This window comes from Dermacentor silvarum, chromosome 1 (genome assembly GCF_013339745.2).
Source record: "Dermacentor silvarum isolate Dsil-2018 chromosome 1, BIME_Dsil_1.4, whole genome shotgun sequence".
Classification (NCBI taxonomy): Eukaryota; Metazoa; Arthropoda; class Arachnida; order Ixodida; family Ixodidae; genus Dermacentor; species Dermacentor silvarum.
Window position 1 is genome coordinate 452,471,027 of NC_051154.1, and position 16,686 is coordinate 452,487,712.

At 48.1% G+C, this 16,686-nt stretch overlaps 1 pseudogene; it reads left to right on the forward strand.

Moving 5' to 3' along the window:
• Window positions 1–4,030: 4,030 nt before the first annotated feature.
• Window positions 4,031–16,686, forward strand: part of LOC119437774 (vacuolar protein sorting-associated protein 35-like) — a 127,800-nt pseudogene continuing 115,144 nt past the window's right edge.

The following is a 16,686-nucleotide window of genomic DNA, read 5'->3' on the forward strand; positions in this document are numbered from 1 at the left end:
GGATGCATTGATGCATAGCCCCTTCCTGATCTGAAGACGAGGAGGTGCCTCGTTTTGATGTGGCCGGCTTCCATGTTCGCCAGTTTATAACGTCCGAAAAGCATGAACCAACTAGCCCACCAGACCGTCCTACTGATGTTAGCCATTCCTTGCTACGCTTTGAAGGCACCTTGTAAATACTTTCCCTCCGGTGCTTCCACGAACAATATGTAAAGCTGCAGTAAGACCTTTAAGGTGAAGGACCACTCTTTTGAATCTAGTACACGACTTTGCACAGGGCTTCTACTGAAGGCTCCGGTTCAGAGGCGTTACCTGAATGGTGGGTAGGATCCAGCATCTTTAAAGCACAGGGCACAGCAGATTGCACCATAGTCACACCATAGTTTAGGCTTGAACATATAAGGCTTTTGTATAAGTTTAATAAACACTTCCAGTCACTGCTCCGTGTGGCATGTGACAAAGTTTTCGAATGTTCATTGTTTTTACATATTTAGCCTTGATATACTTTATGTGGGTATGAAAGTTAGCTTCAGTCTAGAATGTTGTCTAAATATTGTGTTTCTTTGTTCACTGGTATGTGATGTCCGTTAGTTTTATATCAGGATCTGCAACATGCCCTCTCTTTCATGTGAATAGAACACAAGCTTTTATTTGGATTTACATTATAGCCATTTGCAGTGGCCCATTTAGACACTCTATTCAGGGCAACTTGAACATGTTTGCATACGTAAGGTTACAGGATTTGTAACCTATCTGCATATCGTCAACGTACACAAACTAAAATATGAATGAAGGCAATGATGTTTGGAGTGAATTTATCCTTAATTATGAAGAGTGTACAGCTGAGCATGCTTCCTTGAGGTGCACCAGCTTCCTGTCGGAATAGAAGGGACAGTGCATAAACTATTTGGACTCGAAAAGTAAAACTGTGCAACTAGCTTTCTATAACGTTTAGCATGGTTCCATAGATGCCAATTGCCAAGAAGTTTCGTAGCATTCCGGAACACCACGTTATGTCTTACGCTTTTCCATATCTAGAAATACAGATAGATGAACTGTTTATGTGCGAATGCATCACCAAATGTTTGTTTAGATGCGCAGTGCAGTTTCAGACCGGCCTTCTCTGAAACAGCAAGGATAAGGATCAAGCAGTCAGTTAGATTCCAGGAAATGTAGAAGACGACGATTAAACCATTTTTTAATAACTTGCAAAAGCAAGTCGTGAGCCCAATCGGGTGAAAACTTGTCAGAGAGGAGGGTCTTTTCCCTGTTTTAAAACCACAACAAAAATGGCTTCTTTCCATGAACAGTGTAGACAGATTATAACGTAAGTCGCCCGAGTCGGCGATTATCCGCACTATAAGCGGTACCGCACTATAACCAAAGCAACAATTTTCAAGGCCCGCACATGTGCAAAACATGTGCACCGAGTTGCCACGCATATGCGACAGTCGAGGAATGCGGCTAGAACATTTACATTCAATGTACAGTCAAATCTCGTTAATTCAAACCAAATCACGCGGCAGCGCCTCCGACCGGCATTGCTCCAGCACCACCATAGAGTAAAAGCTTAAGAGAGATCCCTCAATGTTACGGGCGAACAAAACAAAATAAGAAAAAAAAATGCGGCGGAAATTTCACCCTCTCTCAAATGGCAAGGTCGCCGATTCTGCGTTGCGCCGGTACATGCGTGTACGTGCCGTCGTCTCAGCCATGCTACCGTAGCCACGCGTAGAAAATGGCAGTGAACCCTTCTTTCTCTTTTATGCTTTCTCTACTTTCTAGTAACGTGTTGACCTTGCACGCTGCGGCTATGGCGAAGCGGGAAGCAGCGGCGCTGTCCCAGGCCGGCCAACGCCCGCTTCCCGATAACGGCAGAAAACGAAACTACGGGGAGCTGGTGCCGGGCCGGCAGGCAAGCGCGCACCGTGACAGTCGAAAGTGAGGGAGCTACGAGGGAGGGCGAGGGGAGCCACCGAAGCGGCGGAGTTGCCGAGGCGAAATCTGCTTCCCTGTCGCCCTCCTTCCTCACATTCCACGGTCTCCGCGTGCGCCCTTCACCGTGCTGTGCCGGCACCGCCCGCTCCCTGAAGTTTCGTTTACTGCCATTATCGCGAAGCGAGCATTGGCCGACATTGGCAGTTTTGTGGCCCTCGCTCGCTATGTCATATTTCACGACTCGCACTCAAGATTCTGGTTTCAACCTCACTGGCTGTTCGTTCGCACCACGTGCCCTTCTCCTCCACTTCGTCTCTCTTTCTTCCTCGAGCACTCCTTGGGGCGCCCGTTTGAGGAGAGCGTTCGCCATCTCCATTGACTTCCGTACTCCCAGGCAGCTGCACTATAACCGGTATTTCGTTTCCCGAAAACTGCGCTATAAGCGATACGTGTATACATGGAGTGCTATGGGAAAATTAACGGGAGTCTGAAAAGACCACACTATATCCAGCCCTGCACTATAAGCGGTTACGTTATAAGTGGTCTATACTGTAGATGAAAGGTACCCAGCAGCCTACATAGCATTGTAAAGTGCAAGTAGCGTCATTGAGTATCGTTGTGAAGGTATTTAATCATCTCGTGCATGCTTTTATCATGTCCAGGTGCAGAACTAAGACATGCAGTCAAGGAACTTCTCAGCTCGTAGTGGTAAAAAAGAGGTTATAAGGTGCATCCTGTCTGCGCTTGTGGTTGATTGCCATGCGCTTTGCTATTTTTTTGCTTTTTAGGAATGCCTCAGAGTGATGAACAGTACTGGATATGCACTTGAAGTGCTCGCAAAGAGCATCGGCCTGGTCTTTTGATGTATTCCCGTGGTTATCAACGAATGGTAATGGGTTGATTTGATGCCCATTAAGTTCTTCTTAGATCGTTCCAAACTTTCACCTCCTTTGTGTAACAGTTTATGCTTCAAAGAAACCTCGCCCAACTTGCCCTCTTTGCCTGTCTCTGCCACTGCCCTGCCTTCCCTGTGACTTGATGCCTTTAAACTCGACAAAATTTTGTGCAGTTGGAAATTGGTGCAGTAACCCCCATGCTTTATTTTGTTTCTTTTGTGCCTGTTTGCAGTCATTATTCCACTAGGGAATTTATCATTTAGATGAGCTGCCCTTCATCTGATGAAAACGTTTCTCTGCTGTTTATAATAAAGGCTGTAAAATATGTTACTATGTCGTCTATGCTTAAATCATTCATAAAAGCTCGTGTTAATTATCTGAACTTTTTGAAGTACTTCTAATCAGCCGATGGTAGTTTCTATATTGGGATATGTGAAGGACATGTTGAGAATTGCAAGCGACTGCCACGAGTTTGCTGCACCTGTGGTTGGAGGCCCGACGACGCAAGAGTGAGGGAGCCGGCGACTGGATGAGGGGAGCCCCGCTGGGCTGGCGTCCCGGCCGGCGTCTCGACCCGCAACCTGATCTGTGCCCCGTGTTTTCGGCCGACCACCTGCTGAGTGCGAATCGCTGGCACCTCTGAGAGGGACGAAAGCGTCGGTGTGGCCTACTGGCGACTTACATTTTGTGTTTTCTTTGCTATTTCTTTTCTCTTCTCTGCGATCTGTCTTTTGTACAATAAACTTGCAGTCTTGAAGCAAACCACAACGAGTGAGCATCGTTCCTTTGAGGCTCCTGCATGCGCGGCCTGCTACGCTGCCGCTCAAAAGAGTCTCACACAGCAGTTATTATAGTTGCACTCGTGAAGCGACTTCCACAGTGTTCGTCGTAGCCCCTTCTATTCTACATTTTCTGGTGCCGAAACCCGGGAGTGCTACATCTGGAAGAACTTTACCTGCTACATCATGAAGCGACTACAAAAGAAGCAAGCAGCCCTGTGAAAAGCCAATCGGACGTGTTGTATACCAGCGTTTGGACGAGCGAGCGAAGACGAGGACAGTGAAGTGGCGCACCCAAGGACTCTGAGCTCGTGACCACGCAGCCACCTTGCAGCATTCTAAAATGCAATAAAAGGCACTTTACAATACTGGCGACGAGGGAACGCGACCCCACGAGGCAAGTTTTCCTGGAAAACGATGCCTAAAGGCAAGATACCAAAATTTGTGCCCGGCACCGACTGGTCATCGTGGGTAGAGCGCCTGGAGTTCTACTATGAAGCCAATGACATTGTCGAATCTTCCAAGAAGCGAGCGGTTCTCCTCACGCTGTGCGGTGAGCAAACCTATGAGACGCTTAAGGCCCTGGTTGCCCCACGGAAACCTTCTGAGGTGGACCTAGTGGACATCATCAAGTTACTGAGCCAGCACCTCGACCCTCGGCCTTCCGAGTTACTGAGACGATATCGCTTCCAGAAACGAGACCAGCTCGCTCAAATCGGTAAAAGGCTATGTGACAGCTCTGCGAATTTTGGCAAGGGACTGCAACTTTGGCAATGCAGACTCCACGACAGTGGGCCATGATACGTCGGGCGGAAGCGCGGAATTAACAGTCCCAACCTGGGAGTACAAGGCTTCCTTTGGAAGTTATGCTACGAGACAGATTGGTATGTGGGATCAACAATTCTCATCTTCAACAACGGTTGCTAGCTGAAGATAAGCTAATGTTTAAGAAAGCGTACGAGCTAGTTTTGACTGCTGAATTGGCAAGAGATCAGCAGAGCCAGATTCAAAGCACTCAGCAACAGGCCGAAAATTTATATGTACATCGTCAGAATCTTCGCGAGGGCACTACAAGCAAGGCGCATCAGTGCTTCCGATGTTTCGCAGATCATAAGGCCGACAACTGTTACTTCAAGAATGCTACGTGTAATTTCTGCCGAAAAAAGGGTCACATCGCGAAAGCTTGCCTGTCGAAAAAGGCTAAACTACAGAAGTCCCGAGGAAGTCATCGTTTAGAGGAGGACGAAGTTTTCGAGGAACAGGAAAGTGGCCTCCTTACTGTTTTTCACACAGGACTAGAGATAACAACAGCTAGGTTCGTCATGACAGTACGACTGTCTGGTAGGCCACTCAAGATGGAAGTAGACTCAGGAGCAGCGTTTTCTATAATAAGTGTAGCGACGTTCGCTCGCCTCTGGCCTGACGATGCCCCGGTGTTAAGAGAACGCAAGCTCACTTTACGGACATGGTCGGGTGAACGTTTGGACATCCTAGGCTCCGTGCTTATCAATGTATCTTTCAAAAACAACAAAGCACAGCTACCCTTGCTCGTGGCTGGAGGTGTTGCAGCCAGCTTGTTAGGAAGAAATTGGTTTAAAAACTGGGCATTACGCTGCATAGACTGAACAATCTCACGGAAACAACAATCGACGCTACCTTAGCCAAGTTCTCTACGGTGTTCGATGAAGCTCTCACTGGACATTCAGGGCCACCTGTACGCATTCAACTTGCTGAAGACGCGACACCCAAGTTTTTGAAGTGCCGGCAAGTGCCATTTGCATTGCGAGATGCCGTATGTCGAGAACTCGACAAACTCCAGGCTCAAGGCACAGTTGAGCCAATCTCTGCATGTGACTGGGCGACACCAGTGGTCATCGTGAGGAAGAAGAATGGATCCTTACGATTGTGCGGGGATTACAGGAGCACAGTAAACGCAAGCATCAAGCCAACGGCGTATCCTTTGCCAACGGCAGCTGAGCTGCTTGCAACTCTTCGAGGAGGACAGATCTTTTCAAAGATTGACTTGACACAGGCTTACCAAAAGCTGCACGTCGACAAGGCCACTTCGGAGATGCTGACTATCAACACAATTAAAGGCTTGTATGCAGCGAAGTGACTGCCATTCAGCGTTTCGGCCTCACCATCTATATTCCAACGCTTCATGGATACTCTGCTCGCTGGACTACCCGGTGTTAGCGCTTATTTAGACGATATCCTCATCATGGGAACATCGAATGAAGAGCATCTAGATCGACTGGAAGCAGTTTTACAGCGTTTGCAACAGGCAGGTCTCAAAGCAAACAAGGAAAAATGCATATTTGCAGTACGCGAAGTGCATTTCCTGGGCTACAAAGTGAGCGCTAAGGGAGTTGAGCCGACGTCTGAAAAGGTTGAAGCAATAACGAGGGCGCCAGAACCAACAACCAAGTCCAAGCTACAGTCATTCTTAGGAATGATAACTTTTTACAGCCGGTTCCTCCGAGACAAAGCGTCCAAAGCGTCCGAGACAAGCGTCCGAACCTCTTCATCGTCTATTGGATAAAGAAGCTAAGTGAAAATGGGAAGCCCCGCACAAAGCTGCCTTCATCAAACTTTAGGATGCACTACGTGAGTGTACAGTTCTTGCGCATTACGACGACTCTCGCCCACTGATGCTCAGCTGTGATGCTTCGCCTTATGGGTCAGGAGCAGTTCTTGCGCAGTTGGATGGAAATGGACACGAACTACCAGTAGCGTTTATGTCAAGAACACTCGGCAAACGTGAGAAACTACTCCCAAATCGACAGAGAAGGGCTTGCAATTGTGTTTGCAGTCACGCATTTCCATCAGTATATTGCCGGTCGGCATGTACTCATAGTGACTGACCATAAGCCGCTTCTTGGAATAATGTGCCTTAGGATGCAAATTCAGCAAGTGTTATCACCCTGGATGCTTCGTTGGTGCGTAATTCTGAGCGGCTATGACTACGAGTTGTTGTACCGAGAAGGGAAAAAACATCAGAATGCGGATGCGCTCAGTCGATTTCCTCTTGCTTCCGATGTCGATGAGCTAGCGGCACCAGGTGACGTGTTGATGATTGAAGGTTTGTGCAAACCTCCATTGACCGAGGAGATAGCAAGGCTGACCGTGGAAGACTCCACGCTTTCTCAAGTTTACAAAGAGTTGCAAACAGGATCAAGAGGGTCATGGCAAGGTATACACTTCCAACCCTAGAAGAGTCGGGTACAAGAGCTTTCTACGCACCGTGGTTGCGTATTATGGGGCACACGGGTTGTGATTCCTACAGAGGCTAGAGAGGAATGTTTGACTCTCCTTCACTCTAACCACTCAGGAATGACTACGATGAAACGCTTCGCTCGCAGTCACCTGTTGTCGCCTGGATTGGACGCCGACATCGAGACCAAGGTGCGGTCGTGTGAGACATGTCAGATTCACAGCCATCTTCCTCGAGCAGCTGTAATGCTGTAATGGCCCCATCCAAGTGAACCATGGGAGATGGTTCATGTTGATTTTGCAGGCCCAGTGAAACAATCAGAGCTTTTTAATCGTAATGGATGCCTTCTCCATGTGGCTAGAAGTAAGACAAGTGCCGTCACAGACTACTTCCGCAGCCACGGATGTACTACGACCGCTGTTCACGACTTTTGGCATACCGCAAGTGATAGTTTCTGATAATGGCACAGCATTTGTTTCGTCGCAAATGCAACACTTCTTTAAATTGAACATGATCAAACATGTAACATCAGCTCCATACCACCCGGCCACAAATGGACAAGCGGAGCGCATGGTTGCAGAAACGAAGATGGCGCTCAAGAAACTGACGGATGGAAGCCTCTCCTGCCGGCTGTCACGGTTTTTCTTTAAGCAGCATACGACACCGCACACCACATCGCAGAAGATGCCTGCCGAATTAATGTTTGGCAGGCAGCTTCCGTCTCATCTGGATGCGCTACACCCCCAAAAAGACACCAAAAAAGGAAGGGTGGACGATATGAGGAAAGATTATGTGCCAGGTGACAAGGTGTGGATAAAGAATTTCCTGAACAATAACCCCGCCTGGCTACCTGCTGTAGTAGTTGAAGAATACGGCAAGAGCTCCTTTGCAATGGTGACTCAGGATGGCAGGCGGTACAGGCGTCACGTGGATCATATAAAAAGAAGATACACGTTGATTGAACACGCAGTTCAAGAATCACCCTACCATTTTTGTCCAGGAAATGACTCCCTCAAAGACAACCGTTTCACTACAACAAGACCAGTACACAATTTTGGGGCCGAGCGTCCAACAGAAGATACACCCAACGCTTCTGACTCGTCTCCTAATGCATACCCGAATTTGCCCACTGAAGCAGGGACGCCCGAAAAAATGCAGCGATCCGAACAGTCGCAAGCGGTTCCCGATTGTATACCACACAGTCGCTATGGTCATGTTCTGAAGGCGCCAGAGCGGCTAGGCATCTCAACAAGTCAACATAAAAGATATGTTAAGGGTTCACTAGAGGGGGGAAGTGTTATATATCAGTGTTTGGACGAGCGAGCGAAGATGAGGAGAGTGAAGTGGTGCACCCAAGGACTCTTGAGCTCGTGACCACACAGCCGCCTTGCAGCATTCTAAAATGCAATAAAAGGCACTTTACAATAGACTACAAAGGAAGCAAGCAGCCCTGCGACAAGCCATCGACGTTATCATCGCAGCGGCCAGCACCTTACTTTAAGCGACAGAAGCACCGATCAGTGAGCTCGAAGAACATTTGTATATCCTTCTCGAGCAAGCTCAAGAGCTTAAAGCAGTCAATGACGCCACAGAAAAGAAAGTTGATCTACAGGAGCTCGACACCGTGCTAACAGAGTGCGCTGTGTGCAGTTTGAAAACTTGCACTATGAAAAGAAGGATGAAGAGAGCACTGAGGGTTGGAGCCGCGAGCGAAGCACAGTCAAGTATGCCATCAGAAACAGGAAATAACTCGGATCACGTTGGGCAACCAGGTTCCGTCGAGCATGCAGTTACGACGACTCTTCAGCTACTGTCGACAACGACAAGGCTTCCGAAGCTGGAGATCGCCAAATTCGACGGAAATCTGTGCTCATGGCACCGATTCTGGAACCAGTTCAAATTGACCATCCACAAGAATCCAGCTCTACATCCAATTGACAAATTTCAGTACTTGACGAGCTATCTCACCAGCAAGCAGCAGCAGCTATCGACGGGCACCACTCAGTGACCGAAATTATGAAATTGCAGTGAAAACATTGGTTGAAAGATTCAGAAAGGACGACATTACCATTGAAGAACACATGTCATGGTTGCTCAACATTCGACCTGTGCATAACATCCTCGACACCGAGAGGCTGCGTTTATGGTGAAGCCCAGACGGGGGTTCGGAGCCCCCAGGCATTGGGTGTGGCGTCGAACACTTATGGAGTGCTTTTGTTCACAGTACTCTGAAATAGCATCCCGAATGAACTTTGCCTTAGTTACTGCAGACAAAAGACAGCATCTGCAGTCACCCCAGGAGATGAACTTCAAGGTTTCCTCAATTTCTTGAAGACTGAAGTCGAGAGAGGGCCGAATGTGGGACCCGCCAGCAGCAGAGCACCGACAGACTGAGTCGCCCGAGCCGCAAGGACATTCCTGAAAAGAAGGCGTCCACGTCGGTTTTAACTGCCGTCATGAAAGCTGAAACACAGTGCAAATATTGCGAGGCGAGCAGCCACTCAACCACCGACTGTGACGTTGATTTACCTGCTGATCAGAAGAGAACAATTGTACAGCGAGAAAGGATCTGCTTTAGGTGCACTAAGGCAGGTCATCAAGCATAAGAATGCCGGACTGCAAGATAGCTTAAATGTAAGAGATGTTCCACCCAGCACGTAGCAGCCCTGTGTAACCTGAATCGACTATCGGCAGCGGGAAAGTCGGAAAAGAACACTGCACCAACTGAGACAATCGTACGGTCTTCGCTGTAAGTTGAAGGCACCAAGAAGAGAACTTGTGCCCTTCTGCAGACAGCTCAAGCGAGGGTTCAGGGCAGGGAGAAGCGAGCAATGGTCAGGCTGCTGATTGACGGCAGAAGTCAGTGTACCTTTGTCAAGAAAGAGGTTTCACAGCAGATGAAACTCCGTGTATTGGGAGAGGAGACCCTGAAAATAATGACATTTGGAAACGACAAGCCATCTTCAGGAATGAAGTGCTGCCGAGTGGAGTTGTGGCTCTGCAGTCGACACAGCGAAAGAAAGATCCACGTCAAGACGCTCGAGATTCCACAAATGTGCTGTGACATCATGCCAGCACCTGAAGTTTCCACCGTCAACTACCTCGAAGAGCAAGGCCTCAAACTCACCAACGGTATGCAAGATGAAGCAGAAATAGGACTGCTGCTGGGATCCGATATTACTGGGAGGTCACAACCGGTAGTGTCAGGCGCCTGGACAGCGGTTTCGTCGCTGCAGAGACCATCCTTGGCAGGACCCCGCAGGGGACAATGTACATCACAGAATCAACCACAACGTACGTGTCCACTGTGGGAGTGTTGCGCGTGGCTGTCATCGACGAGCAAGACCAAGATGACACTGCTGCTCAACTTAAATCGTTTTGGCAGCTCGAGCACATTGGCATTATAGACGAAGGAGAGGCCGACATGGAAGACGACGGAGTTTTGCGGGAATTTCGCGAGAACGTCTCAAGGAGCAACCGCCGATATCAAGTTTCCCTTCCCTGGAAAGAGAATGCGGCCGACTTGACGGACAACAAAGCCATGGCTTTCAGTAGGCTCAGGTCGTTGACAATGAAATTGATGGGCAGCGGGGACCTTATGCGCGATTATGACCAGGCGGTTCGAAACTACACGCTTGCTGGGCATGTGGAAGAAGTCGTCGAACTGGGTGAGTCCCCAAGGGGGCCTGTTTATTACATGCCTCACCGCAGCGTGGCCCATCCATGCAGTGAGACTACAAGATTAAGAGTCATCTTCGATGCGTCATCCAAAGCGCCAGGAAAACTTTCTCTAAATGACGTCCTGTTTGCAGGACCTAATCTGAACCCAAATCTGTCTGATATCTTAACGCGATTTCGAATACACAATGTGGCAATCATGTCTGACATCGAGAAGGCATTCTTGCAAATTGAGCTTAGAAAGGATGACCGCGATGCCCTTCGTTTCCTCTGGTACGAATGTACACCAAAACAGGGACAAGCGCTCCCTCCAATCAGAGAGTACCGGATGACGAGGGTCCCGTTCGGCACAACATGCAGTCCGTTCCTTCTTGCCGCGATACTAAAGCACTATCTCGAGTGCACAAAGAACATTTTTCCGAAGACAGCAAGCGTGCGAGGCAACGACATGTATGTAAACAACTTGGTCACAGGGGCTGATACTCTAGAAGATGCAATGCACACATGCAAAGAGGCTGAATGTATCCTTCAGATGGCAGGTATGAATCCGAGGAAATGGAAGTCCAATGACCCAAACCTTGCAGCAAAATGGTAAGGAGAGCTAGGTGATGAGCACGGAATTTCAGCACAGGCCGTAACTAAGATCCTTGGCGTTGAGTGGAGACCAATTACAGATGAATTCACATTCAAAATGAGTTCCCTGATTGACTTTTTGAGACGTCATGACACAAAAAGATTCCTTCTACAAGCGACGGCTCGCATCTTTGACCCATTTGGCTTCCTTGCGCCAATCTCTATCACAACTAAGATTATGTTCCAGAGCCTAAGGGAACACGGTGCTCAATGGGATGACCCACTTTCGTCAGACATCATCGAAACGTGGAACAAGTGGTGTGAACAGCTTCCTGATTTAAGAAAAGTTCCATTCCTAGAAAATTGGGTCAGGACATAAAGAACGACAGCGCACAGCTGGAACTACATGTGTTTTGCGACGCGAGCCCCAAAGCATACGGTGCAGTTGCCTATATTAAATCGAGGACGAATCAGGGAATAGACATTGTTCCATTGACGGCTAAATCAAGAGTGGCCCCATTGAAGTGTTTGTCACTACCACGGCTGGAGCTCATGGGCGCTTTGATCGGCACACGCCTAGCCCGCTACGTGATTAATCGACTAGGCATACAAACAATTCATTTACATTGCTGGTCTGATTATAGCGTCATGTTGAGCTGGATTAGGAGCTCCGCACTGAAGTGGAAACCATTTGTGAGCAACAGGGTACAGGAGATACAAGCACTAACCGATCCTGCTGTTTGGAACCACTGCCCAGGGAGAGAAAATCCAGCAGATTTGCTGACACGGGGCGTACTGCCCTCCGCTTTGGTTGTCAGCGAGAACTGGTGGACGGGACCTAAATGGCTGAAAGGTACTCAAACGTATGACGCGATGCCTTTACGCGTCCCTGAAGCTAAATTCTACCCTGAAGAGCTCAGGAACGTTCAGGTGCTTAACACCCTGACGCTGGTGAAATAAACGCCTCTGATGAATCTTGAGCACAAGAGCTCGATGACACGGGTGCTCCGTGTCACAGCCTAGGTTATGCGCTTTCTTCATAACACACAGAACGTGGCAGAGAGGCAAAAGGGAAGCCTGTCAGCAGAAGAGCTATCACAAGCCGAGAAGTACTAGCTGAAGGTGTCACAAACAGAAACCTTTGGGGATGACATCCATTCTCTAATCACTTCCGGTACACTTCATCGCAAGTCCACCGTCACAGGTTTAAATCCATTCATTGATAGTGACGACCTATTCAGAGTTGGAGGCATGCTACAGAATAGCGCACATAAAGAACAGACAAAGCACCCAGTCATTTGGTCTGCTGTGCACCCATTAACACGCTTGTTGGTGGCCTGGGAGCATAGGCGGCTTTTGCACGCTGGAGTAAGAGACACTCTGACTCAACTTCGCAAACGATATTGGATCCTGCCAGCGAGACAAGCCGTGAAGAAAATCATTCGTCGTTGTGTTCCGTGTCAAAGACAAAGTAGCCACCCCACGGAGGAGCCGTTTGCACCCCTACCATCCGACCGTATCCGTGAATCAGAGCCATTTGAAATTATGGGAGTGGATTTCGCACGGCCGATACTTTATACCGAGCGTGGAAATTCCTACAAGGCCTACATAGCCCTGTTCACCTGTGCCACCACGCAAGCTGTGCATTAGGAACTCGTCAAGGACTCGACAACACAATCTTTCCTTATGTCTTTAAAGAAGCTCGTGGCCCAGCGAGGAACGGCCAGGAAAGTTTACTCAGACAACGCTCTAACGTTCAAGCAAGCATCGAGAACCTTGGACAAGCTCTTCCACGCTATAAGGGGAGACAAGATGCAAGCTTACTTGGGCGACAACCGCATCGCCTGGAAGTTCATAGTCGAAAGAGCACAGTGGTGCGGCGGTTTTTGGGAACGCATGGTGCAAACTGTCAAGACAGCGCTGCGACAGGTCCTCGGAAGAAGTGCCTTACAGTATGACAGCTTGACTACCGTCCTCACTCAGATCGAGGCGGTAGTCAATTCCCACCTACTCACGTTCCTTCACTCGAACACAGGGGAGCTTCTACCCCTAACGCCATCGCACTTCCGCATAGGGCACCAAATAGCAACTTTGCCTAACACCGGAGAAACTGTTTCCACAGAATCTACAAAGGCTGCACTTACAAGGCGCTGGCAATACCATATGACACTTGTGGATTCCTTTTTGGAGAAGATGGAGACAGGAGTACCTACTAGAACTTCGCTCTGCCCATGTTACCGCCCAGCGCAAAGAGAGGAACATAAAAGAGGGGGACATTGTCCTCCTCAGGGAGGCGAAGGTTCCACGAAAGATGTGGAAGCTGTGCCGGATTGTGTAAACGTTTCCCGGAACGGAAGGCCGAGTACGAGCATGCAGGATTTCTCTGCCAGACCGAAAGCTACTGAGACGACCGGTCCAGACATTCTACCCACTTGAACTAGGGACGGAATGAGCTGACGCTTATTGCGGGGGAGGTTGTTCAGAATTGTAAGCAACTGCCACAAGTTTGCTGCACCCGTGGTTGGAGGCCCGACGACGCAAGAGTGAGGCAGCCGGCGAACGGACGAGGGGATCCCCGCTGGGCTGGCGTCCCGGCCCCCGTCTCGAGTCGCAACCTGATCCGTGCCCCGTTTTTTCGGCAGACCGCCTGCTGAGTGCCAATCGTTGGCTCCTCCGAGAGGGACGAAAGTGTCGGTGTGGCCTACTGGGGACTTAAATTTTGTGTTTCCTTTGCTATTTCTTTTCTCTTCTCTGCGATCTGTCTTTTGTACAATAAATTTGCAGTCTTGAAGCGAACCCCAATGAGTGAGCATCGTTCCTTTGAGGCTCCTGCGTGCACGGCCTGCTACACTGCCGCTCGAAAGAGTCTCGCGCAGCAGTTATTAAAGTTGCACTCGTGAAGTGACTTCCATAGTGTTCGTCGTAGCCCCTTTTATTCTACAGGACAGTCTTGTTGCTTTAACAAGTTAAGCATCAAAGGGAAGTAATTTTTGATGACACTCCATTCCAAGTAGAGAAAAAGAGCCACTGAGCCAATCACTAAATCTATCAAAGAATAGGAATTGTGATGAATGTTGTAGTAAGTTGGCTGTTTTTTATTGAACAGGCAAGTACCAGAAAGTTTTCTATTAGCCAACCCCTCGAGTCACACTGGGACTCTCCCCACATACTGTTGTGGGAGTTGAAGTTGCCAACGATAATGTGAAATCGAGAGAGCTGATTAATGAGGCTATAGAATTCTGTCTTGAGCTGATAATCTGGTCAAATGAAAATACAGCAGACAGTAACCAACTTATTGAATAGAATTGCTCGTACTGATACTGCTTCGAGGACCATCTGAAGGGCTAAATGTTCACAAGCTATGGACTTGTCGACAACTATTTCTGTGCTGCCGGACAAGGCATTAGCATGATCACGATCTTTGCGGAAAATTGTGTATTGCTGGAGAAAGTTTGTTTGCGTGGGTTTTAAATGTGTCTCTTGAACACAAAGCACCCTTGAATTATACTTATGTAGGAGTTCTTTACCGTCATCGTGATTATGCAGAGTCGGGGGTCTTCTCCAGGTTGAAGGTGTTTTTTATGCTCCTTGTTTGAGAGACAGCAGTTAGCTCACAGAGCCATTTCCAGACACCATGATCTGAGGTTCGTCCCTTTTGGAGCAGTTGAAAGAATCTCGCCGCTCCATAGGCACTAGCTGCACCGTCTGGCTGGTTGCTGGGTGCCTCTTGCAAGGTGCTGGACATGCACTCAAATGGTGTGTTTATAGTGAAAGCCTCACCTTGAAAGAGGAGACCATGGAGCCCACTAGCCCAGAAGTTGATGGGCGCTTCCTCTGTGGCAGCAAAGCAGCACCAGCTGCTGTTGCCAAGGGTGCTGGTGGCACAGCCACGGCCACACTTCTCATGGGCTGGGCAGACACCAATGTCTGCGGCGGTGTTGCCCCCTTGCGTGCAACATCAGCAGACTCTGCGGTATGAAAAAATTAAACAGGTTTTCACACTTCTTGAAACAAGATGTTTTCCTTTACTTTCAATGTGGCTATATGTCTTTCTCCTTCCACGTGCGGCAAGTTCCAGAATATGTCGCGTGAGCACTGCCAGTTGGGACAGTGCAGCACGCCACAACAGCTGTCAGAGGTGCGTTTGTGTTCACCACAATTTGCACAACTCAGTCAGCCTCAGCAGCTTTGCGAACCATGGCCATATCTCTAACACTTGAAACATTTTCGAGTGTTTGGGATGTAAGGTCCGACTCATATTTTTTTGTGTATCCTTTTTTTCTAGGGTGTCTGGTAGTTCACTCGACTCCAAAGTAAGGATCAGATGTTTAGTTGGAATTTTCTGGTTGTCCCACCTCGTATTGATCCTTTGTGCTTGAATCACACTCTATTTGTTCCAGCCCTCCAGGTGCTCTTCCTCCCTCAGGCTCAAGAGATCGTCATCAGATCACTCTTTTACTTGTGCTCAGTGACCGCTGTGGGGTCACAGCGATTTGCACATTACCAAAAGCTTCGAGAGTTTACCATGTTGTTGAGTGTCGCGAACATCATGGAGGAGCTCACTGCTGTTAATTTTCGTCATTTTGTAGACAGCACCTAGTGTATCGGAGAGACATTTCATCTGCAGTGAAATGTGAAATAGTTCTGACGGTCTTTTCGGGATCTTGACTATGTAATGCATGGAAGCATGACGTTTCTTTGTGCAGGCTGAAAAATTAGAAAGCTGCTTCTGTGAGTGCTCTTTTGGAAAGATGACAACCAGGGAGTGGGGAGAATTCTTTCTTAGCCATAAAGAAATGATTTAGTCTCGGCAGCTACACCAGCCATCCACCACCGAGTTCAACAAAGGGTCGGTACGAAGCACGAAGAAAATGCAGACACCAGCGGTATACTGCTTTTTGCTTTTCTAGCGTAAGGCAGGACAAAGTACAGCTCAAAATACACAGTGCATATATACAGGTCACCTCAAAATGAGGGCCCCAAACTGACATATTCTATGCAAATGGTCACGGGCGTTCACAAACTATGCTGACGCGGCGCTGGATAATAAATAATGAAGTGCGGAGACCAAGCTAATCTACTCATTGCCTTACTACACTCTTAAAAATAAACTTAGTAAATAGCTAGTAAATGCACGTTTTTACTAGGTTACTGTGTATTTTACTACCTTCTGACTAGTTCTGTACTAGCCAGTGGTTAGTAAAGCTAGTAAGTGCTGCCTTTACTAACCAGAAATGCTTCTTAGTAGTTTTTACTAAGTAACTACTAAGCAACTACTAACTTGTCTGGCCTTGGCTTATTTTGCTGTGATTGTAACAGTCTTATGCGAAATTGAGATTAACTGTAGTGTTGTTCATTATGATGGATTAACAGATATATGCGACGTCGTATCACACATATGCACAGACAGTAGGCTTTAGACATTTGAGCACAAATCTTTGATTATTTAATCAAATACATAGGTTCTCACCGGTGCCACATGTGCTCCCTCAAACTAGGTCTATAAATACTGGTTAAGTTGCTCTTTCAGTAAGTGTTGTGTAGCACCTTGGTCGTTCTATATATGTTTTCTTGCTTGTCGTTGCTTGTTGGACATATGTACTATTAT